This window comes from Enhydra lutris, unplaced genomic scaffold, assembly GCF_002288905.1.
Source record: "Enhydra lutris kenyoni isolate GAN:26980312 unplaced genomic scaffold, ASM228890v2 scaffoldscaffold55, whole genome shotgun sequence".
Classification (NCBI taxonomy): domain Eukaryota; kingdom Metazoa; phylum Chordata; class Mammalia; order Carnivora; family Mustelidae; genus Enhydra; species Enhydra lutris.
Window position 1 is genome coordinate 13,286,698 of NW_019154139.1, and position 26,446 is coordinate 13,313,143.

A 26,446-nucleotide genomic window follows, 5' to 3' on the forward strand; every position below is an offset into this window, starting at 1 on the left:
GCATAGCCATTGGAGCAGAACAAAAATAGGTTCTAATCCTGGATTAGTTACTTATCTTCTCTGAATCTTGGTACAGACACGATGTATTAAGTGCTCAATAAATATTTGTGTCACAAAATTCTAAAAATCATTATACTAATATCTACCTATTTCTTTCTTAGGATTAAATGTGATAGGAAGTAAAAGCACCTAGCTCGCGGTTGCTGGTTGGCAAACGTTCACGCAAAACGATTTTTTAAGTGCCTGGCATATTTTATTAAGAAACTCCAAATTTGATCAGTTCTTCTCATCCTCATGAATTTTAATTCCTTTACCATGCAGGTAACGGCGTGTTAGCTACTGAGATGGGTTTACGAAATATACTCTCTATTCCATCCTAGAGATTAATAACAACGGGCTGTGCAGATAAAATAATGGAGTTTCTCAGAGGAACTCAAGAAGCTGTACAAATATTAATCTTCATCCTTGTGAAGAAAGTAGGAAACACCTCATTTTTCATGAACTTAAGAGATAGCTGAGTTTGCTTTTATCTCAGACACACACATGCATGCACACGCACACCAGGAATACAGTGTCTCTTTATAACCATGAAGTCTCAAGTGGTCATGGAATCATTAGACTCCCTTCCTCTGGAGATAAATTTAGATCTCTGTGACTTCCTGAGAGATCATTTGTTTCATCTTTAAAATTAAGGAGTAGTGGGGGAAAGTTCCTGTGATTCTTTCGTTAATGCTCAGCAATTTCTAGTCCTCTGCTTCGAAGCAGCTAAATTCCCATCATGTGACTCACCTTCCTGCCATAAATCTGGCGATCAATCAAAATGCTCCAATCTGGCAGCCATTTCCTAGGTAACCAACCCCAAGCGACTCTAATGGACAGCCCATAACAGACAGAAACCAGCAAGAGAAAGGAAAAACCTGTCCGTTTGTACTTCTTCCTCAATGCGTTTAAATAATTAAAAACACCATCAAAAAACGAAGCCATAGACACAATAGTATGGAAAAATTGGTCGTATAGGGCCTTGCTACCTTCATTGACTCACCAGAGAAGGGAAGAACCATTTACTTAAGGCTTGACTTGTCCCAGAAGGCGTTTCTTTCAACCTTTGACATGAAGTTAGTTATGGGGTCAAATAAGCATAAGCATGATCTCAAAGTTTCCTTTTGAACTAGAACTATCGTAACTGGATAAATCTATCCAGACTCTTTCTGGAACACACATTGGATTGCGCTGAGTAATTCAAAAGCAGATCTTTCCCTCCTAGCCCAGCCTTCAGGTGATAGCAGCCCCTGTTGCCATCCTGACTATAATCCTGGGAGTTGCCCTGAGCCACAACCACCATTCCTGGGGGAGGGGATGGGGGGGTCCTACCCCTCAGACTATGTGAGATGATAGATTTGTTGCTCTAAGCGGCTAAATTTGGGGTAGTTACACAGCAATACGCATATTCTTTTTTTTTTTAAATAAAGATTATATTTATTTATTTGACGGAGAGAGGTCACAAGTAGGCAGAGAGGCAGGCAGACAGAGGGGGAAGCAGGCTCCCTGCTGAACAAGAGAGCCTGATGCGGGGCTCAATCCCAGGACCCTGAGATCGTGACCTGAGCTGAAGGCAGAGGCTTAACCCACAGAGCCACCCAGGCACCCCAATAGGCATATTCTTAAGTGGAAAAGTAAGTGGCACACCGTTAGGCACACGATGATTTCTTTTTTGTTTCTTTAAAGTCTATCTATGCCTATGCAGGAAAAAAAAATCACAGATATTGCTCTCTCTAGGTGGGGAGATTACTTAATGTTTTTTCCTTCTAACTTCTCTTTATTTTCCTACTTGTCTACAGTGAATCTCTTGTTTCTGCAATAAAAAAAAAAATTGAAGTTAAAAAATTTCAGTAGTTCAACAAAGCTTAAAGGTTAAAGCATCCATCTGGGAGTCCGTCTTCAGTGAGTCCTGGAGGCAGGATGTATCAGCACATGACCTTTGGAAAAGATACATATTCTTTCGGAGCCCCTTTATGACATTTTGTAAAATGTTGGTAATGAAAATAATCATATCTCATTAGGTTTAGGGGTGGCCTAAGTCAGAGAATCCAGGTAAAGCTGGCTTAATGGCATAATGCTGGTCACATAGTAAGCACTTAATAAAGGTAAGAAATACATTTAAAAAGAATCACCTTCTTATAGGTAAGTACTTTGAGTGTCAGGCAGCGGGTTAAGGTAATTAAACCTAGAAAATACCAGAGCAATAAAGAAATGGCTCTGGAGTCAAAAGAAAGAAAACCATTAAGTCTGGAATATCATCAGCGGCATCACAAACAGCAGATGAATACTGAGCACCCTTCGTGGGCAATGCAGAGGAGAAGGTGGGAAGAGCACGAGATTTAAGAACGGAAAGACGTACGTTCAACTCCTGTCCCTTCCTCATAAGCTGTGTGACCGTGGAAACACAACCTACCGTCTCATCTTCAAAATGGGTAAAGTCCACTGGGGCCATGGTGGCAATCAACGTAAATGGACCCAGCAATCTTAACCACAAGAACAATTCACTGAGAATACTCAGGACACATACACAGTCAGTGAGAATAGAAGACCAGTTTTGGAAAACTGTTAAGTGTGGAAAGGTTCCAGGAGGCTAGGCAGAAACCACAGAAGGATCAGGCAGCAACAAGGGTGTGGTTAGCAACCATCAGTGTGAATATGCCCTCCCATTAGCCCCATGTCCTTAGGTCACTGGCTCAAGAGTCACAGACCTCCGTTGGGAATACCATGTCACTCACACGCTATTGTTGGCTCTGCCAGGGCAGAAGTGTCTTCAGCCTCCATCAGTAGGGGGGTGTTATCTCCACCATGACCACATGTGTTGGGCTATTTCAGGAAAGGGAAACTGGGCACCAAAATGCCAGGTGCCCACCATCATAGGAATAACGATACGAAATATTGCAAACTCGTTACAAGGATGAAGGAACAAATGATGTCTTTAACGTGCATATCACAATGCCAGGCACATAGTTGGTGCTCAAAAACCGGAAGCTGGGCGCCTGGGTGGCTCTGTGGGTTAAGTGTCTGCCTTCAGCTAGGGTCATGATCCTGGGGTCCTGGGATCGAGCCCCACCACATCGGGGATTTTGCTCAGCAGGGAGCCTTCTTCTCCCTCTCCTTCTGCCTGCCACTCCCCGTGCTTGTGTGCTCTCTCCGTCCCTATGTCTGTCAAACAAATAAATAAAATCTTTAAAAAAATAATAAAAACTGGAAAAATAGCAAAAATTCGAAGTTATTATTTTATTTTTTAGACTTTTTTTTAAAAGATTTTATTTATTTTTGAGAGAAAGAGAGAGAGCAGGAGCACAAGTGGAAGAAGGGGCAGAGGAAGAAGCAGGCTCCCTACTGAGCAGGGAGCCCTATGTGGGGCTCCATCTCAGGACTCCAGGATCATGATCTGAGCCAAAGGCAGACGCTTAACTGACTGAGCCTCCCAGGGAACCCTGGGAGCTATTGTTATTTGACAATCCAAATACATCCTCTGGAACAGAACAAAGTTTAACTGACCACATACTATGCGCCTGGCCCCATGCCAGGCTGAGGATAGACTAGGTGCAATATCGCTAATAGAGTGTTATATCTGCTTATAATGAGATTACAGGATAATGGGGCAGGCAGAGAAATAAAAAATAATAGAAATTTGAAATAGTCGTGATGAGGACCAGATGCTCTGGGTTGGAGTAAAGCGTTCTGGATTCTCAGAGGAGGGAACTATTCATTCTGTCTTGGGTAGCTGGAGAAGTTGGAAAGAAAAAGGAATTCCTCACTGAAAAGATGGCATTTGAGCCTGGAAGATGTTCTCTTCCCCATCTATCTCGATCCTGCACATTCTTCAAGATGCTTCTTCTCATAAAACAGCCTAGTTACTCCATGCAAAATGCAGATTGAGGAATTTGAATAAAGAAAAGTTCTGAATGAAACCTTCCAGGTGGGCAAGTGGTCGCCAGGCATTCTTGCATTCATTTCCTTTTTCTTCGTTATCTCCCATCATCATCCCCGCATCATACCCAGGGGAACACTTTTCCTTCTTAATTAATGGTCTGACTCAAAGCAAAGGCTTTTTTCCTCATTTACTCATTTGTCATTTCAAGAGTTGGTCAACACTTATCCAGGAGGGTAACCCAGACAGCACTTTCTAGTGGTTAAGCACCTGCGTTATCAAATCAAACACGTCTGTTACAGATTCTACTTTTGTCCTTCCTCTCCAGGTAACCTTGGGCAACAACCTTGCTGTAACTGTTTAGGCATGTGTAAGCCAGTAAACATGATTCTCAGAGTTGGGACACTAGGTGGGTATACCCTTACGGGCAAGAGATATTCAACAAATATTAGCTATATTGTTACGACAGGTAGGATGTGGGTTAGCTAGGCTACTATTCAAAGTGCACGGTGCATCATTAGCCAAGCAAAGACAGGGTGGAATTTTCAAAAACCTTTGTTAAATACTAGCAGAGACAGGAAGGAAATAAAGAAAATTCGAGAAATACGATAGTTTGATATAACCAAGGACGGCTTTCTGACTCTTTGCTAGCCTATTCTATTACTGTTTCTTCACATCCTACAATAGTGGCTGGCCCCGGGAAGGTGTTCTATAAATATTTAGTGAGTTATGTAATTAATAATATATGTTTTCTCAGTGAGGTTTAGCCTAAGGACCATTACCTTCCAAAACTCCAAGGGTCATTTACACATGACATACATAGATGACACTGTACTTCAGAGTGGTGGTTCTCAAACTTAGCTGGACTTTGGAATTACCTGGAAATAATTCAAAAGGACTGAGGGCCTGGGTGTCACCCCTGGTGACTCTGGTTTAATCGGTATGGGGTGTGGTCTGGGCATCAGGGGCTTCCAAATGTCCCAGTAGAGAATAACGTGCAGCCAAGTGTGAGAACCAATTCTCCAAGTATTCTGCATGAGCTCTGACCTCTGGATGGTGCAGCAGGATTGTACCATTATTAACGGCTCAAATCCTTTGTGGTTTTTGAAGCTGTTCTCTAAGATGTACAGTGAGGGGGGAAATGGGCAAGTCTGCCTGCAGTGGTAATTTATTATGCAGAGAGAGTAAATAGTTGAGATCAGATAGGCCTGGATTTAAGTGTAGGCCAGCTTATTACTAAATTGTATAGCCTTAAGCAACTTGCTTTGGTGGGGAGGGTCTCAAAATTCAAAGAACTGTGACACGGAAAGCCCAGCAGAGGGTCGGCCTTGAATAACAGCTGATCATCACTAAGTCTTCTCTGACTGTTCAGCACTGATCCTTTCTTCCACAGCTTTCTCTCACGTCCAGTCTAAACAAGAAATTAACAAAGTACAACGAGTGGATCGAAAAGATTCTGTCACCTGTGTTTGTAAATAAAGTTTTATTAGAACACAGCCATGTTCTTTCTTTTATTGTCTATGGCTGCTTTCAACTTCAACAGCTGAGAGACTCTATGGTCCACAAAGGCTAAAAAATTTCCCATCTGGCCCTTTACAGAAAAAAGTTTTCCTGCCCCTGGTCTAATCACCAACGAAATACATTTTTTGATAATGAGGATCTACTATTATTTGAAAACCCCCTCCCCACACTGTGATTTCAGTTCTTTGAAGCCAGACCAGCTCATGTCATTTTTCTCTGATAATTCTATTTCATATTCACTTCTTGCTTGCCAAAGAACTTTGATGTGTGAGCTGTCATTTCCCACAGAGTCAAGCATAGTGTTGAGCAAACAGAAGACACTTGAAAAATATTTGACTGATTGATTGCCTTTCTCTGATTTATTTCAAGCTCTGAGCAATTGGGCCAATGGTTATTTTTGTCGCTGACGTGATAGGTCATGAAGACCATCCCAAATCCCTATATCAAATGGGGACAGAACATTTCAAACCATTGTATGAAATGGCTTTTTTGTAACCTTCCTGATTGTCACTAGTTTCCATCCATTTCTTTATAAGCGATATATGATTCTTCTTTATAAGCGATACGTGATTCTTCCCACAAGAGACAGTGCTGTTTCTGTAGAAAAGAACAATGTTTAGGTTTGAGCTGAAACCCCAGCTTGGCCACTTTCTAGCTCTGAGGCCTCAACCATATGGCTCGTGATTCAGTTTCCTTTAAAATCTAGACGAGTCAGAAACATGCTCTTCCCTTCACTCATTTGTCTTGGTCTCACTTCTCAACCAGTTCCTGGGGAAATCATATTGGTGAGTTTTGTTTTACAACTGGAGACAAGGGCATAGACCAATCTAAAGGCAAGCAAGTTGGTCAAGGAAAACAGAGATGAGAAGCAAATGTTCAAGGCAGGAGATAAGGGATGTTGTGAAAGGTACCTGTCTATCTGTGAAGCCCTGGAGCGATGGGATGTTTCTTGTCATTGGTTTGACCTACTTCCACCTCGTCTGTGTAATAAATGGCAAGGCATTCAATACTGTTAACTACTCTATTTCTATACATTGTATACTTGGTTTTAATGATATTTTTCAGTTATATTGTGCTTGTTATCATACCAGAAGGACCCACTCTTTTTTTTAATAATTGAATTTACCAAGGAGTTTTCTTTACAAAGACAGGATGAACGTGGTCCAACTATTTAATACCGTGGCTCTATGTGAACCTGATGTTGAAGTTTCTAAATAGGAGGTTATGTAAGTATTTTGAGTTAATTCTGTCTTTATTCCAGATATTGGATGATCCTTTGTTGGAATTTTGTATGTATTCGATACTCTTCTCCTGGATAATTTCTAAAAGAGCGTCTGAAAGAGATTATGTAGCTGGAAAATAAGACCAAGAGTGGAAGAGATATTTTTCAACTCTATGGGAAGATGGCATAGTCGCTAACAGTTCCGCAGAATTGTCTTCCCTGCACTCATATATTTCACAGCAAAAGGGATTTTTAAATTTATATTGGAATATGGAAAGGTCTTATATTATGGGAATTCACTTCAAATTAAATAATGAACCATGAAAAATCAAACCTGAGCACTCTTCAGAACTCTGATAATATAAGTCTTGACTAATAAATAACAGTCATCTTTCCATGGTACTCATTTAGTAATCACAATGATCCTACAAGGTAGGCAGGGCAGATATTAAAATTCCTATTCAATAGTGTAAGAAAGCGTTAGGGAAAGAAAAACCTATGCATACAACTGGATTTTAAACCTGTATCTGACTTCAAATCTTTTGGGGTTTTTTATTTTCTGTAGATAAACCATCTTCTGATCCCCAGGAGTGGGGCAAGCATGGTCTTAGTAATTGTCCTGTGTTTTTCCTTAAAATCTATCCAGCTTCTGACTTTTTCTTTGGTTTTGTCTCTCAGCTCTAATCTGCACCCTCCCTTTGAGAAGCATTACAGAATTCAACTTCCCTCTTTCTGGCCAGATTTCTTGGCTCCTCCTTGTTTTAGGGTAACTGTCCAGCTCTACCCAACTCTGCTGCAAGACCTGAATCGCTTCCTCTCTACACCTGGCAGACAGTGTCTACTCCAATAAGGTGTTTTGGCTGGCCAGGAGTCTATACACTCCATTTCCTCCAGGAGCTTCTGTTCAGAGACAAGTGGTGGCGACCAGCGTTCGGGCTGGGGGCTGGAGACACCAGAGGGAATGGAGATTATGAAAAGGATATTCTCCATCTGGCAGGCCATGAGAGCCAATTTTGGTCCTTATGGCTACAGGAATAAGACAAGATTGTTTTCATGAAAAACTGTGTGAGACTCTGAGTGAAATCAAAGCTGCTTGAGAGACTCCTATTTTCATTCATTCAACAAATATTTAATACGCAACTACTGGGTGTCCCACATTCTTTATAGACACTGAAGAGACATCAGGAAATGAAATAGGAAAGAATTCCTGATCTCAAAGAGCTTACAGTCTAGTTGTAGAAGCAGACAATGTACATATATACAAAAATAACTACATTTTAGTCTTCCAACCCTTGGACGTGATCTATGTTTCTATTTTAATTCTTTTATTTCTCTCAGCAATGTTTTGTTATTTTTAAGGTTTAGATCTTGATTTTTGTTATATTTAGTTCTAAGTATTTTGTGGTTTTTGAAACTGTTATAAATACAATTTTTACATTTCATTTTCTAATTGTTTACTGCCAAATGTACAACACAGGTGATTTTTTTATATTAACTTTGTACCATGCAACCTTGTTAAATTCACTTATTACTTCTAGTCATTGTTTTGTGGATTGCTTAGACTTTTTTACGTTTATAATCAAGGCATCTGCAAGTAGAGACAGTTTTACTTCTTTCATTCTATCCTTATGCCTCTTTTTTTTTTTTTATCTTGCCTTATTGCAAAAGCGAAGATGTCCTGTGCAATATTAAAAAGTGTGGTGACAGTGGACATCCTTGCCTTAATCTTACTCTTGGGTGAAAGAATTCAATATTTCACTATTAATTATGATGTCCTTTGTAAATTCTTTATAGATGTCCTTTAACAGACCGAAGAAGTTCCCTTTTATCCCTAGTTTGCGGAGAGATGTTACCAGACTAGGTATTGACTTCTGCCAGATGTGCTTTTGCATCATACAGCTTTTCTTATCTATGCTGCTAATATTATTAATTATATAAAATACTATATGTAGCATTATATATAATATGTAATTATAACATAAATATGTAAATAATGAATTATATAAAATTTTATTAATAAGTTATAGTATAAATGGTATAAAAATAAGTTATTTTCCACATATGAGTAAAATCATATGGTATTTGTCTCCTCTGACTTATTTCACTTAGCATAACACTCTCTAGTGCCACTCATGTTGTTGCAAATGGCAAGATTTCATTCTTTTTCATGGCTAAAAATTTTCCATTGTTTAAAGATACCATATCTTCTCTATGCATTCGTCATATAGAATTAAAGAAAAAAAATACAAATGATCACAAGAAACAACAAAAGAGAGAGAGAGAGGGAGAGAGAAGAAGAGAGATACCAAGAAACAGACTCTTAACTATGGAGAGCAAACTGATGTTCCAGAGGGGAAGCAGGCAGAGGGATGGGTGAAGTAGGTGATGGGGATTTAAGGAGTACACGTGTGGTGATGGGCACTGAGTAATGAATGTACAGAATTGCTGAATCACTCTATTGTATGCCAGAAACTAACATAACGCTGTATGTTAACAAGACTGGAATAAAAATTTAAAAACAATTTTAAAATAATAAAAAACAAACAATTAGGAAGGAATAAGAGTAATGGGAAGACTGTTTCAAACAGTGGGCAAAGAAGACCTCTCTGGAGAGATTACATTTGAATGAAGACTTTGGTAAAATGAAGGAGAAAACTGTGCAAAAGTTTGAGGAACTATCATCCCAGGCAACAAGTGGTAGAAGATGGGTTTGAAGGGATAGCCAGCATTATTTATATTAGCCCTTGGATGCCAGCATAAAAGTTTGGGATTTTGTTCTGAGTCCCCTGGGGAATCATTAGAGGGTTTTTAGCAAAAAAGTACCATGAACCAATTTATGGCTTCTAAAGATCCTCCTAACTGTCGCATGGAGAATTAGATGCAGGTGTTAAGAGAGGGTGGGAGGGTCAGTGGGGACTGTCTTATCAGGCCACCAGGGACAACAGCATCCTGGATTAGAATGGTAACTGATGAGGTGGTGGAAAGTGACCTGTCTGGGGTTTGCTGTTGGACTGGATCCGGGACCAGGGGAAAGTGAGGATTCAAGATGGGTGCCTGGCCGTGCCACTTGCTGATAGGAGAGAAGAGGATTAGGAGATAGAGCCAAGAGGCCTGCTTCTGGCATGTAGACACTCACCTCTTTCAGTAAACCCAAAATTAATAACCAGACACACACTTCTGGAGCTCAGGGAACAGGTGAGAGTAGAGAAACAAAATTGGAAGCCTCAAGAATATAGATGATAGTTAATTTCATGCCATTAGGTGAATTCATGGAGGAAATGAGAGTAAATAGAACGGTGTGCTGGGGAATTCCAACACGTGTAGAGTCAGGAGGAGGTGGGGAAGGAGCAGCCAGTGGGGTAAGGGGAAACAGGAAGAGTGGAGTGGCTCAGAAACCAAGAGAAGAAAGGGCTTTGTGAGAAAGGGAGTGATCCATTGGTCCAGCGCTCCTGAGGGAACACGTAAGATAAAGATCAAAAATTGACCACGTACTTTGTGAGGAGGTCATTGGTCACATGGAAAAGAACCACCTCAGTGAAGAGGGTGGGAGGGAGAACCTCAATGGAGTAAGTTGAATAACCCAGAGATTTATAGTGACTGGGTTCAGTGGCTTGGAGAGAGCAGACAAAGTTTTTATAAATTTCACTTTAAAGGAAAGCAAAGAAATTACTTAGAGCTGAGATAGGAAATGGAGCCTAAGGATGGCTTGTTTCTTTTTGCTTAAACATCACAGGTATGTCTCATCTGCTTATATGCTGATGGGAATGCGCCCTACAAGGGGAGAAGCTATGGGTACAGGAAGCAGATGGGATCATTGAAAAAGCAGTGAAGTCTGTGACTAAGGGCAGGACGAAGTCTAATCACAACCCCAAGGACTGTCTTGATCCAGGAACCAAACCAGTTCTCCACAGGGAGAAGGCAGGAAGGGAGAAAGTGATGAAGGTTGGTGGGTAGATGGGGTAGAGGCAAGTCTCTTCCTTCAGGTTCCATCATCGATGGCAGTGAAAGAAGAGATGGAGCCATCCGCTGGAGTGATGAGGCCAGAGCAGTCCTGGAAGGCTGGGGAGAGGAGACAAGGACACAGGAGCCCTACAGGTAAGAGAGTGAGGGGCAGTCCCATCCAACGGCCAGGCAATGCTAAAGTCTACCTGTGACTTACCATAATTTGAAGTGAGATCTATCAATAGGGATGTGTGTTCTTCTGCCTCCACGTTCTACTACTCGGGCTAAGAAGTAGACAGCAAGCAGCGTTGGGGTCTACCATGCTGGTTGGGTGGTGGTGATACATACAAGCTGTTGATTGCAGAGGTGGACTGTGTTATCTAAGCTGAGTTATGAGGGAAGTGATAAATGTAAAATGGTATTAGGGTCAGTGGAGGTCTTAATGAGGTGGGAGAAGTCTGTTTGTGGAGGGGAGGTTGGGACAGTAGCGTCAAAGAGTAAGATGCTGAATCAAGAATCGGAAGATGGGGAATGCGTGACTGGCTCAGTCAGTTAGGCATCTGCCTTCAGCTCAGGTTATGATCCCAGGGTGCTAGGATTGAGTCCCTCATCAGGTTCCCAGCTTGGCCTCTCAAATAAATAAATAAATAATATATATTTTTTATTTTTTTATTTTTTTTTAAATAATAAAGAAGATTTATTAATTCATATAACCATAAAATCACGTTTGGGTAAAGTCTATTCTAGAGGTTCATGATGTCATCAGGGCCCTGGCTTCATTTCTTTGCTATTATCCACATTTTGGCTTCATCATCAAGCTGGTCGGCCTTGTGATAGTAAAATGACTGGAGAAGTTTTAGACTTCCTATTTCCAGAGAAGGAGAGAGAGCTTTTGATTAAGCTAGGAGGTGGAATGTCCTGATTTGCTATATATATTTTTTAAATCGGAAGATGGTTCAGCTATCGCCAATGACAACGTCAGGGGCAAAATTTATGGGACAAGATGCTGGGGATTTGGTGGAGGAATAAAGTGGGAAAGATACGGGAGGGCAGGACAGAGGTCTGGATGTCGGATGGATGGACGGATCATCTAGCTAGATGTGGTCCTCAAAGACTTTGCACATCGAGTGTCTCTTGGATAGCCACATATGTCACTGCCCATCAGACATACTCTCTCCTAGGTCCTATCAGTGCTGCTTTCCCCTTCCCCTGCTTTATCTCTACCATATTTACTGCCAGCCAGTGTGTTTCATTGGTATGTGTTATTTGTCGCCTCCCCTGCCTCCTTCACAAAGGCTAGGATCTGCTTTGGTTCACAGCTGTAACTTCAGAAATGAGGGACAGTGGGTCTGGAAGAGACACTGAGAAGCCCTGAGGACACAAGGACATGCACCTTGTCCCCTAGCCTGGTAATTCTCAGGGGTAAAAATAACAACCAGCACTTAAAAGGGCCACGAGGAAGGGATTGCTCTCAGGGAAGTTATAGCAATGAGAGGAAGGGGACACACAGGGAAGGGGTTACAGGTATAGATTTCTTTCTTTCTTTCTTTCTTTTTTTTTTTTTTTGAACACAGAGGATAAGAATGAAAGGGACCAGGAAGTGAGTGGAAAATTGGGTCAAGTTAGTGATGTGCAGAGCAATTTAGGGTTGTGTCCAGGGGACCAGGGATGGCCAGAGAGGCTTGGGAGTGTCATGGAGACTGAGATAACAAGGCATGGAGGGCATAGTGGGATCAGGGTTGGGGTCTTATAGGAGAAGGTGAGCTATTGATTCTCCTTATGGACTCTATTTAGGGATTAGTTTAAGGAATGGTCCATTTTGGAAAGGAGATTGTAATGGCCTTGCCAAGAGCCCATAGATTTCTGGTGGCCTCCTTAAATACTCTGGTGGGTTACATCATGAGATGTCTGTCCCACCTCTGCACAGGAGCCCACACCCAAGTCCTGGCAGTTTGAAAAGACTCGGTCATTCTGCCCTTAATGGATCTACATATCCTCACAATGAGTGCGTGAAAAGAGTGACAATCGTAGGGAACATCCCAGGAGATTCCAGCATGGTAGAGCAGATGATGGGCGCTGGAGCAAGAGAGGGTTTTCCCCCAATGGCCTACGTTCCTGCATGAGAAGATGTGATGATGCGGACTGGAACGCTCCAAAGTTACTGTAATTTGGGCATAAGGGGCAAGTGACCCATCCTATAATCACGGGCAGAGGAGGCCATGGGCCATAGAAGTTACATGCCACAGTCCCCATCTCTAGCCTCCTTGCCACACCTTTTCCTAATGACTCACTTCTTGCTCCACCTCTTAAAAAAAAAGTACAATTTGTCTTTTTAAAAAGTTTCCCTAGAGCAGTGGTGATTCTTAAGCACTTACATTTCAAAGGATATCTCAGTTTGCAGAGCTATCCAGAGTTGAGAGGTCAACAGATGAGGTTAGGAAGTGGAGAGCCCTGGGCTGTCCCTTAGAGCTGGTCATGTTCTATACCAGGACACCCACAACAAGCTGCACCATGGACTAATTTGAAAAAAGTCACCTTATGGGCAAATGGCCGTCCTGAGTCAATAAACTTGAAAGCAAAACCAGGGCGTATATCCAAGAGAAAACGGAATACTCTTCATCTATATGAAGTGGGAAGGCATAGACCTAATTTATCGATGAGAGAGTCAGGTGAAAGGTAGAGATAGATGCACATATTAGAGTGGTTCCAAGGAGTCCCAGATAACAGCTTTTCAAGCAAATCTTCTCCAAAACGGCAATGAGCAATATTTTCTCTTCAATTCTGCATGAGTGGAGGGTCTCCCAACATCTCTTCTAGCTCTTGGATTAGATTGCTTTGTGTTCCCCTTCTCCTTCTCCTTCCAGGGGTGAGGGTTCTGGCCTAACTGATCTTTGCATTCCCAGGACTTGGCCAAGACTGGATATTCAGAATATGCTCTTTGAGCAAAACTGGATGACATGCTATATGTAGTAATGTGAAGTTTCAGCTTTAAGACAATTCTGAGCTCAACTTTTTAATATTATAAAATCAGAATGGGTACTAAAAATAACTTTTGGGTGCCTGGGTGGCTCAGATGGTTAAGCGTCTGCCTTTAGCTCAGGTCATTATCCCAGGATCCTGGGATCGAGCCTCACATCAGGCTAGGGGAGCCTACTTCTCCCTCTGCCTCTGCCTCTCTCTCTCTCTCTCTCTCATGAATAAATAAAATCTTTTTAAAAAATAACTAATTTTTATTGAGAGAGCTGTATGAAATATATGATTGAATCCTTACAGCATAGTCTATGAGGTAGGTACTGTCATTACCTCTCTTCTACATAGAAGAAGAAGGAGGAGGAAGAGGAGGAGGAGGAGGACTAATTTGAAAAAAGAGAAGGAGGGGGAGGAGGAGGAGGAGAAGGAGGAGAGAGAGAAGAGGGGGAAGGGAGTGAGGGGAGGAGAGAGAAGGGGAGGAGGGGGGAGGAGGGGGAAGAAGAGGGGAGGAGAGGGAAGAGGAGGGGGAAGGGAGTGAGGGGAGGAAGAGTGGGAAGAGGGGGGAGGGGAGTGGAAGGAGGAGGGGGAGGGGGATGGGAAGAAAAAGAAGGAGAAGAAGAAGGAGGAAGAGGAAGAAGAAGAAGAAAGAGGAGGGGGAGGGGGAAGAGGGGAACAGAGGAGGGGAGGAGGGGGAGGATAGGGGAGGAGGAAAGGGGGAGGGGAATGGGGGAGGGGGGGAGAAGAAGAAGAGGAAGAAGGAGATGGAGGAGGAGGGGAAGAGGAGGAAAAAGAAGAGGAAGAAGAAGAGGAAGAAGAAAAAAAAACACATATATAGTGTTTAACATGTGACAGGCACTGCTCTAAGCACTTCTATTTATATTATCTAATTAAATCCTGCTAATAAAACTTTGCGGTAACTACCATCATCATCCTCATATTACTGACAGCAAAACTAAATTGCAGTAGCACCTTTAGTAGGTAGCAGCGCTTGGAAACCTCCTGGGCTCCAGGGTCCACGTGATCAACCAAAATTACCCTCCAATGAATCCCCAAATTCCCCGCCCAAAATAATAAACATCCCGGGACCTTCTGAAACATCTGTATTGATCTTGTCCAAGAATCCATATCATTCTGAACTCGGAACCCAAAAGATTCTGTCTTCTTGGGAGAGGAGAGAGTAATAAGAAATAGGAACACGTTAATGGGAGGAAAAAAAAAAAAACCAAGAGTTTTAGAACTGTTCTTTCAAAGCCTGACAGCACCCTTTCAAGGATCCATGTGCCGCCCTCACAGTAAGTGGTTCCAGTATAGATTTCCCATTTGGTCATTAACACCCATTATCTCACTCCCCCCACAGACTTGCCAAATTTACTTTTAACTGCTCTCAGCACTGAGGCAGAGGGGGGCAGGATAATGAGTCTCCACAATGCATAATTATTATAAATGAGCAGACATAAACTACACCTGTCAAAATAAATGATCAGCATCTTAAAACTGCTGGTTTCTCCATTCACTGTTTTGTAAACTTGAGTTACCTGGTCCTTGCTAATTTCTCCTCCTACTATTCCAGGACTCCCCCCACCCCCCGCCCCACACACACTGCCAATTTGAGCGCCTAGAGTCAGCTCAGAAGGTGCTTGTCGCCCCCAGATTCTTCTGAGAATAAGAGAAAAGCTTAAAGTAAATTGTTCTGCAGGGAATGAATTAGTACATAACTAGAGCTTCCTGAAAAGGTGTCAGACATGGGCTGGTTCATTGTGACTCTGTCTATCAGCATTCAGACTCTCAATAGTACCCCATTTTTGTTCTTTTCCTAAGGTTTCTGCCAAAGTGACAAAAAGACAATGGCAGCACAGCATAGAAGGCAAGCTCATTTGAAGTGTAACTATATTTAAGGAATGTTCAGCCGACAGTATTTTGGATGCAGAAACACTGATTTCCATAATCCCCGAAGTTCAAATCCAACTAACAAAACTACTAACTGGTCTACATCAGTGTAAAATAATGGTCAATGTGGAGTTTTTTTGTTTGGTTATTTTGCTTTTTAAAGATTTTATTTACTTATTTGAGAGAGTGAGAGCAAGAGAACACACGAGATGGGGAGAGGGGCAGAGGGAGAAGCAGACTCCCAGCTGATCAGGGAGCCCGATTCTGGACTTGATTCTAGGACCCTGGGATCATGACCTGAGCCGAAGGCAGATGCTTAATGGACTGAGCCACCCAGGTGCCTTTGTCTAAGTTTTTTTTGTGATTTTTAATGATTGTATGCTTGTGGTTTTTAAAGATTGTATACTTGTGTCTTTTTCTTGTGAAATATTTTCCCCACTATCTTGGGTGTATTAGTCAGGATTCTCAGGATGTGAGCAACAGAAATAAGGAGGGGCTCTTTATTAGAAGGACAAGGAGGTCACTCAGCAAATCAGAGATAGAACTGAATGATGGGACAAGAAGCAGGAACAGGGACACAGGACTTCCTAGGGAGACTGAATGAGATTAATTCCAGCACCCCGACTTATTTTGAGAGAAGATCTGATCCTCCTTGATAGAGCCATGTGTCCATGTGCAAGGATGGAGGAGCAGGACGTGTGAAAAGTGAGCCTATATCCAGAAGAAGGAAAAAATAGAAAACCAATGGAGCTCCTACCCTGTGTTTGACTTGTTCCTCCATACAAGAAACCCTCAGCTTTCCAGAATTTAGTTCCTGTTCCAACACACTCTGGTCCAGGACACAAATCTGGTTTTCTTTGCTTTCTCGGGTGACAAACAACTCTAAGAAACCAAAGGCCAGTGGTGGTCGGTACATGAGGCTTTTCAGACAGCTCTGAGTCCACAGATGTGCTCTCTCTTGGACGGATCTGGATAATCAGAGCTTTGGGAGAATGAAGATTGGGTAGCTAGTCTCTCTTCACCAAACACCCCCATGAAAGTTTTTAAAGATATCGCTCACCTACCCTCAATCCGCTGCTAATTCGTGGTTAGATTTACCTTGGGGATAAGTACATTCAAGGATGATATTCCAACCCTGTAATAACCTCCCCACCCCACCCCCAGCACCGAACAGATTCAGACTCCGCTGTGTCAGGAATTACCCCTTTAGCTGCTGGATCATGGGAGGTCTAGGCAGATATATCCCAGCACCAACCAGAAGCTTGCCCCTCGTTCCTGGGGAGTGCCCACCCAGCTTTGAAGACCCTGCCCTCTTGCCCACAGCTGTAGCCTCCTGAGCTGCCCCTGCAACCCCTCAGGGGCCCTCCGGGAGCTCTAGTCCGAGACTTGGCCTCAAGCCATTTTGCTGTACATCAGAATCTGAGTTTCCTCTGTTGGATATCTGGGTTCCAGGCCTATTCTTAAGCTATGGTCCCCATAGAGCATCTGGATATCGAGGACAACAACCACCCTTTGTCCCTTGTAACCAGTTTCTGTTCCAATAATATGCTTGGTATCTCATTCCCAACCTACAACTGGGGCATGACCTGCTATGCACTATGTCCCTTGCCGTTCATCCATTTGTCTGTTCACAAACATTCCCTGGGGATGCTGAGACTGATTAAACACATCCTTGTCCTTGAAGAACAAACAGCCCTACTCTTGAGTCCCACCTTGTGCCAGGGGGCTGACTCCCAGTTCATGGACCCCTTAGAAAGCAATAGCCTACTTGGACACCGGGGTAGTACTGTGTCTAAAATTACTAAAACCAGGTGTGCCTGGGTGTCTCCGTCATTTAAGCATCCCACTCTTAATTTTGGCTCAGGCCATGATTTCGGGGTCATGGGATTGAGCCCTGTGTTACACTCAGTGGAGTCTGCTTGAAATTCTCCCCCTCTCACTGCCCTCCCCTCAATCAATCATCAATCAATCAATCAATAAAATCTAAAACAAAATCAAATTGCTGAAGCTATGCTCCACCCATTTGTTGGGAAATCTGAGTACTGGTCACTATGGGCTGGAGAACTTGGATGTTAGAACCAATCCTTCCTTCAGCATTAAGAGATGCTCCACCCACCCCCTCCAAGTGAAATTAACTTAGCTCTCTGAATTCCCCTCACCTTCCTTGGTCTTACTAAATAACCAGGAACATCTAGCCACACCCCCACATATAGCACCCCTGAACTCTCCCTAAATTCATGCTCCATCATTGTCAAAGAAATTCTTGTGTTTTCCCTGTTCCTTGGAAACTTCAAGCTAAGGGCTGTACGAGTCTGTACGAAATGTGAATGTTCAGCTTTCCCCAAAGACTCCGCTTTAATATAAAAAGTATAATATTAGCTTAGAGATGTCACCATAAAAAAAATCATCACCAAAAATAGGTTATTAATTCAGAAGATGTCTGATTTTGAGATGTCCTACTTTGTTACCCTAAATTTCAGACTTTGCTACATCCATGCCTGGCTGCTAGAAAGCTATCACCGTGTTTACAGAACACAGAAAATTGGAAGAATTAGCCAAAATGTATTTGAGAGTACATTTGTCCTTCAGAGGGAAAGTAACCCCCCAAAGGCAAAAGGCAAATTTTTGGTTTTATTCCAAAGGCAGCCAGGACATGTAACTAAGCAGACACCAGATTGTCTTCATCCTTTGGTTCTGCAGCAAAGGGAAACCTGCAAAGGTGAGTGGGCAACATTGGGCTGGCTGCCTCTTACCAGTGCGTCTGGTTAATGTCCTAAGATGTGAAGAAGAAGTATTTGTAGGAGTAAGTGGCCATTGGCATTCTGTCCTACAAGGGTGACTCCCTGATTCAACAATATGGAACTTCTACACCCAGTGTCACCTGGTTCTGCCCTACCCCACCCCCGGGTTGCACTCAGTGCACAGCATTCCAACCTGGTCCCAATCATCCAGGCTTCAATCCTCATCACTCTTTTTCCTATTGATGACCACGATTCATCTCGAAGACCTACTGCTCAGTCTCTTTCCAAACTCTGACCTTGACTGACATTCAAAAGCCATATCCAGCTGCCCCGCCTCTGGATTCTCAGGGTGACTACCTTTGGCCACTGGGCACTAGAATGCTGCCTCCATAAAATGCAGATTGGTAGTCAAGCATAGTCATTCTCTAAAATAAGTTAACATTTATCTTTCCCGTAAATACTGGCAATGGCGTCAGGCCAGTCCCTTCAAAAGAAGCTGTGAAGTCTATTGCCTTTGTTTCTATCTGAGATTTCATGAGATTTTGTGCAAAAAGCAACAACAACAACTACAGCAAAAACCTGATTTGCTACCCAAGTGGTGAAGTTGGAAGGTATGTGGACATCGCAGCTTACCTTTGGTTAGAGCAGCAGGGCCTCCCAGCTGGGTCTTTTGGCCCAGTCCTTGGCTGTTGAAGCCAGCTCTACAGAAGATCCTTGCTGCTTTTGGCTATTTGGTACATTGTAATAATTAGTTGGCAGTTCATGTGATTGATAATGGTGCTTTTCGCTTTTAAAGCAGATTCCCACCACCCCCCCCCCACCCCAGCCCTGCCATCCTCTTGTAAAGAATTCAGGGCTTAATTGTTCTTTCAGGGCACTATGGGAAGAACTGGGGTAGGGTGTGGAACTCAAAACAAAATGGGTGCTCATGTGAGAGCTTTTCTGAAAACATTCCATCATGCACCTGCTTGCTGGGGGATAGAATTTTAGGGGAAGGATGTTGGAAAAGGAAAAATGACTCCTAGAGTCAATGTGCTCCTGGACTGAGTTGTTTATAAAAGCAGAGAAGTAAAAGTAGTTTTTGGTTCCTTCTATCAAAGTATGTTTTAGTGGCAAGAACTCGGACTCTCAATTCTAGACTTGAGTGTCCCTAAGACATCACGTGACACAGAATGCATATGTACTCATTTCATCCCAATCATGTATTTTTGGTTTTATCACTACGTGATATTTTGGTTTTTGGTTTTTACACTATTTTGGTTTTGTCACTACGTGACAGAATTCTTAAGTATGGTAGACACCATCCCTACTCTTAAGAGGTCATATGAAATGAAAATTGGATCTAGCAAGATGGAGGCCAATGGTGACCTTAGCAAGAGCCATTTTGCATGAAGTAATAGCATCAGAGGCTTTGCTGGGTGGGGGGGGCAGAGAAGGGCAGTGTTGAAGAGTAACTGTTGGGACATGAATTGCAGACAGCAAGGGCCAACACACGTTTCCAAACTTTCAAGAAAGCAAACCAATCTGATTTGCCCACTTTTGGAGAAGAGACGTGAAGTGTAGGTCACTCCACCTCCCCCAGAAAGAGCAAATGGACAATGTCAAGATTAACTACTTGATGGGAATTTCTCTCAATGGAGTTTAAATTCAGGATAAATTAGATTCCATTGTCCTGGAGCAGACTGATTAACATTTTAGTGAAACTTAACCAAGAAGATTTCCCCCCCACCTTCTACACTTTTGCCCTCAGATACCGCTGATTCTCTGCAATGGACTTTGGCAACTACAACATGAGTTCAGACTAGGGAGTAAGCCCTTAAAATACAATTTTGCTTGGAGTAGATCCTCCAAAGGCTGAGGATCAAGAGTTTTAAAATTTTATGGATGTTGGGCTAGTGTTGGGAAAATCTTATGAGTACTATGGATAAAATCCTCCCTTGACTCTCAAGCTACTACCCTATTTATCTCTTTCTTAACACGAAAACTCCTCAAAACACAAGATATAAAGCACCTAGAACAGTACCTGGAACATAGCAGACTGTTGTTGTTGTTGTTAGTACTTTCCCCCTGGAATTTAATCCCCCTGCATCTCTAGTTAGGACATCAGTTATGGGTGTCCACATATTATATGTGATTTTGAGTGCCAGACAGGTGTTCACGGTGAGCTACTAAACAGAAACATTTTTTTAAAAAGATTTTATCTTATTATTATTTTTAAGATTTTTATGTATTTATTTGTCAGAGAGAGAGAGAGAGAGAGAGAGAGAGAGAGAAGAGGCAGGGGGAGTGGCAGACAGAGAGAGAAGCAGGCTCCCCCGTGAAGAGGGAGCCAGAGCAGGATTCAATCCTAGGACCCCAGGATCATGACCTGAGCTAAAGGCAGACACCTAACCCACTGAGCCACCCAGGCATCCCAAATATTTTATTTATTTATCTGAGAGACGGGGGTGGGGGGTAGAGAAACCATGGGGTAGAGGGAGCAGGAGAAGCAGACTCCACAGTAAGCAGGGAGCCCAACACAGGACTCCATCCCAACACCCTGAGATCATGACCTGAGTCATGATCTGAGCAGAAGGCAGATGCTTAACCAACTGAGCCATTCAGGCCCCACTAAACAGAAACATTTGTATACATAGTAGAATTTGAAAAACTATAAAGTTGATCATTACAGCTCAGTTTTGTTGGGGGGTGGGTGGGCATGAGTGACCAGCTCTTGAGATACATGTGTTGGGATGCCTTTGGCTTCAAGTAACAGATAACATTGACTCAACCAATCTAATCAATGAGGACATTTAAAATTTTCAAACTGCAAGGATTCTGAGACACGGTGGCTTCAGAATTAATTCAAAGTTCAATGACATTAAGGGCCCAGAGTTCTTCTAATTTTCAACTGTACCATGGTGCTAGCTTTGTCCTTGGTGAGATCATGGCCACAGGATGTGGTTGCCGCCATTCTGAGTTTTACACGCAAACACATCAATGTCCGAAGGAAGGAGAGGGACCACCTCTTCCTCTTTTTGTCAGTAATGAAGCCTACCTCCCAAACTTCCAGCATAGTCCTCTTATCTCATCGGCCAGAACTGCCTTAAGTCATTACCTCTAAATCCAGTTTCTGGCAAGAGGACCGTGACTCAATGGCAGTTATAGACTAATTAGGATCTGCCCCTGGAGCTGGGGCTTTGCTTGCAAGGATGAACGGAGAACGACTCTGGCAGTAGGTACCAGCGCCATCTTGGAAATTCTGCATCACTGACTTTGAGTGGTTTGCAGGGGTTGCTTTGCTTTAGAGAACCAAAGAATAATCAGGCCTCCCAGGATCCCTTTTGGCAGGATACACAGAGTAGCCTAGGAGTGTTTTATAAATAAATATTTAACAAAAAGCTGGTGTGCTGGGCTAGGGTTGATAAGGGAGCAGGCTCGGAAACACTGCTTCAGGCAATTTTCTCCTGGCCAAGCCTTTATAGCCAGTGACCAGAAACTTTCCATGGACAATGGATTCTCCAAACTTTCTTTAAGACCCCCTGGCTGGAAGAAGATCCAGTTACACTACAAATTCAGTGAGGTTGGACAATTTGATATTGTGATTTATAAAAAGAAATATATGGTCTTTTCCCCCATTTCTGGCGTAGAGCTCCTAAAACCCTTGGAATTTCCTTGAGATGAGTGAGATAAATGTGTGTTTTGTTACGCTAATGACATGATTTTGTGCCTTACCTAAAGATGTGGCTGGTTGCCAGGAGAACCAACCACATGGTGAGAGGGTTGTAACTTTCATTCTGATCCCTTAGCCCTCACCCCCACCAACCTCCAGGGATGGCAGAGGAACTGGAAATTGAATCTACAGCCAATGGCCAGTGATTTAACCAATTAGGCCTATGTCATGAAGCCTTCACTAAAACCCAAAAGGCCCATGTTGGGATAGCCTTTGGAGATTCCAGAGGAAGTGGTGTGATCAGACAGCTCTGAGCCCTTTCCCCATAACTTATCTTATGTATCTCTTCCATCTGGCTGTTCCTAAGTTGTATCTTTTCACAGTAAACCAGTGACATAGTAAGTTAAATGTTTGTCTGAGTTCTGTGAGCCACTCTAGAAAATTAATCAAACACAAGGAGGGGTGACTATGTGGCTCAGTCAGTTGGGTGTCTGACTCTTGGTTTCGGCTCAGATCATGACTGAGCCCTATGTGAGGCTCTGTGCTTGGCGTGGAGTCTGCTTGGGATTCACTCTCTGCCACCTTGTGCCCCCTCTCTCTCTAAAATAAATAAAAATAAAATCTTGAAAAAAAAAATGCAAGGAGGAGGTCATGGAGACCTGTGATCTATATCTTGTTGGTCAGGAGCACAGGTGGCAACCTGGATTTGCTAATGGCATCTGAAATGGTGGGGGGGAGGGGCCATCTTGTAGGACTGAGCCCTTCACCTCCAAGATTTAATGTTGTCTCTGGATAGACAGTGCTGTAATTGAGTTGAATTCTCAAATACCTCAAATACCATCCTCTCCCTCTCCCCCCGCCCCCCATTGAAACTGGGTGTAGGAACCCAAAGTAGACTGTGAAATATTTAAGTCTTTAATGGAAATAAACCGCAAACAAATGAAACTGTTACTCCAAAACCGGGTTTGCCTCTTGGTGGATGTCCAGCCAAAGACACAACCAAACCAAAGAATAGGAAAAGAAGGGTTTCATTTGCAGTGAGTGAAGGAGAACAGCAGGGACATGTCCTAAAGCAGTATCTCCTTGAACAACAAAACTGGAGAAGTTTGAAGCTAAGGGTGCACACATATTCACGAAGGGGCTCATGCAATGGGGAATTCAGCATGGAGCTGGGGCAAAAGTCATCTAATGAGACAGATTCCAAGTCTCAGCTCATTGAAGTCTCCTGAACTGGCAAGGGTGAGTGTCATTGATTCTCTGGCTCCAACGGCCCTTTATTTGATGGCTTAAAGGGGTTGAAATCCTACAAAGATAACTAAAAAGTGTGCATTGTCAAGCCAGTCTTTACTTTTGAACCAGCACTGGGAGTTTTATCACTGATTTATTGTCCGTGTTATGATTAGGGACATAGGAGGATATGATTATCCTCCACTCTGATAGTGGCTGTTCTTACATTCTTTTTTTTTTTTTTAAGATTTTATTTATTTATTTGACAGAGAGAGATCACAAGGAGGCAGAGAGACAGGCAGAGAGAGAGGAGGAAGCAGGCTCCCCGCTGAGCAGGGAGCCAGATGTGGGGCTCGATCCCAGGACCCTGAGATCATGAGCCAAAGGCAGAGGCTTAACCCACTGAGCCACCCAGGCGCCCCACATTCTTTTGTGCAATTCTATTCATCTGCAATTTCATCATATCCCAGAGAGTACTGTAAGAAATGCACTCTGGGCAGGTGGTGCCATTAGGCTACGTCACAAGATGGCAGGGTGGTGGGGGTGGGGGGACTCCACTGACTTTTCTTATGTCCAGAAAGGTCTGTCTCCTCTTTCTTTTCCCAGGGGACTCCTAGCTCTTTCTACTTGCAAAATCACCATGACAATAAGGGCCCTGACGTTTCTTCTCCCTAACTGACCTCCTAGGAAGTGGAGTGGGAAGAGGTTGCGCGGGAAAGGAGACGGGATAAATAGCAAGGTTTTTCCAAGAAGCAGAAAGGACCAGAGGCAAGAATTGGAGAGCTAGAGACATAACCGTAAATCTGCATCATGCTTTAAAAAAAATCCAAGAAAGACTGAATTTCCTGCCCAGAGCAATTCTGTACTGTATAATAGTAGTAGCATGTTTGTTGGCAGCTAGACTGCATAGGTTTTTTTTAGGGAACTCATCACCAGATTAGGCACTTGGATCAACATTGATTTTTCCATGAATGATCACTGAAGTTTTTAAGTCAGGTTTTGTTCACATAATTTAAGTAACATCTCTCCCTTAAACAATGAATTGTTTATACTTTTAGACCAATCACGACTGTTTTGAGTTCATTTTCAAAAATTAATGAATTAAGTAACTACACTCATGTCTTTAACATAGAAACTAAGATGTCATGTGATCTAAAAAAAAAAAAACAACCATACTACTCTTGAGAGTCTTAATAAAAATGATTAAAAAATTTATTAATGACTTTGGAAATTTTAAGTAGAATATCTGGATGTTAGAGTTACAGGTAGCTCAGGTTTACTCCATCCAGCCAAAACTCGATAGCCAAAATGATATCAGCAGCGATCAATGATATCAGCAGCGATTTCTGGGTTGTACTGAAATCTCAGGATTGAGTAGAGACAATGACCATGTAATTTTGTTAATATCACACACTGACATAGAGGACCAAGAGAGCTTCTAGAGAGAAAATCACCAGAATGACTAAGTAGATGAAGGGATTATTCCAGAATGGACTCAACAGAATTGTACTTGGCAGAAAGAGCCTTAGAGGACTTTTGATTTCAATTAACTAAATCATAAGGGTTGTTAACTAAGACAATCGTCACTACCATTTACTGGTCGTCCAGTGAGCCAAGCATCCCGCAAGTAATGTAATTTATATTACTTAGGCTGCAGATAACAGAATCCATTTCTGGGTAAGATGAGCAGACCTGGATATTTGGGGAAGGAATTCAGGTGGTCTGCAGTGGAGTGGAGAAAGCCGGCGAGACAGCGAAACTGAAGGGACCCCATTTTGGAAAGTCTCCTTCTCTGCTGTTTTTCTGCACTGCCCTACTTATGTTCTTTGTTTCCCCCTTGCATCTGAGTAAACCAGAGAAGCTATATTCCCACTCTAAGGGGGAGGCAAGAAAGTTAATCATTCTCCGAGTTTCATCCTAGGCTCCCAGATACCTGAAGACGTCTATGAAGAACTTAATCCTGAGCATGTTCTAGGACATTAGCTTCAAACAAACCACAGTCACGCAGATGGCAATACGCCCTGCCTTTGGTGATGTATGGAGCAACACCTATTTTTGGCCTGACCGACCCTACCCTGGATTCCTGGAGGAACACGCACCCTGCCCTCTTTTGATTATAAACCTCTAACCCCAAGTGAGGGGGAGACTCACTTTTCCTTTCTGAGTCTCCCAGATACTCTGTCTGCTGTGCTCTGTCACTCACGGTATTCAATAAACTCTGCTCTCTCTCCCTCTTGGCTGGTATTTGATTTCTATCCTGCATGACGCTGAGGATCTTTGTGGCTCATCCTGGGGGACCCCTCTCTGGGTCCTTGGATCTGACCTCCTTACCTCACGGTTGAACTCAAACTAAAAACTGGCAGGGGGTGCCTGGCTGGCTCAGCTGGGAAGAACGTGACTCTTGATTTCGGGGTCATGAGCTTGAGCCCCATGTTGGGCGTGGAGAGTACTTGAATGAATGAATGAATGAATGAATGAATGAATATTTTTAAAAAACCAAACACAAACTAAAAACTGGCGGGAAAGAAAGGGGACTAGGGAGCTAAGGCAGCAGGCAAGCAGATATTTCAGAGCGAGTCGTTCTTTGGATTCAGCAGCTTCTAATTGGTCAACCTGGATCAAGTGGTCACATCTTAGTGGCCAAAGGGAGGGACCACCTGCTCCTATCAGTTTCCTTATTGGGGGTGGGGCCATATCCAACCACCACCTGTACAGTAGGGAATTTCACCTTAATCGGGTTATTCAGGTTGAGGGCCACAAAATTAAGATAAAATAAGATAGATAAGAGTTCCTTGAAGGCTGCCCCTTCAAGGACCCAATAGCCTCAGAACAATTTTTCCTATATTAAAAAACAAGAAACAAAAAACAAAAAACAAAAAAAAACTACTTGCAACCAAAATAGTACCAATTCAACTGAGAATGGTCTATGAATGTTCTGCTCAAAAGCCATGTCCAAGGTAGTGCCGCGACCCCACTATCCTCCAAGCCCACCCATGAGTACCACCACAGTCCTATGTTAAAAAAAAAAGAAGCTCAAATTGGAGCCATTTGTTACCCCCACCCCCCAACCAGCAAACCAGACTTAATTCCTATCTCAACTTATCCCAGGAATGTGACCTTTTAACTGTCAACCTGAAATTCCTACCAGCCCTAGTGAGGTCATCTGCATGATAAAAACCATGCCTTTGGTTCCGCTCGGAAAAAAAGCTGGCCTGGCCTGAAGCAATCCCCTTTTGTCTGCTAATAATGTTCTTGCCCCGCCTATAAAAAAAACCTTGCCTATAAAACCCTTCCATTTGGTGCATCTCCTCCCAGCGTCTCATTGTCTTGACCGGCTGGGATGCTGCTGGGTTCCTGGATCGCTTAAT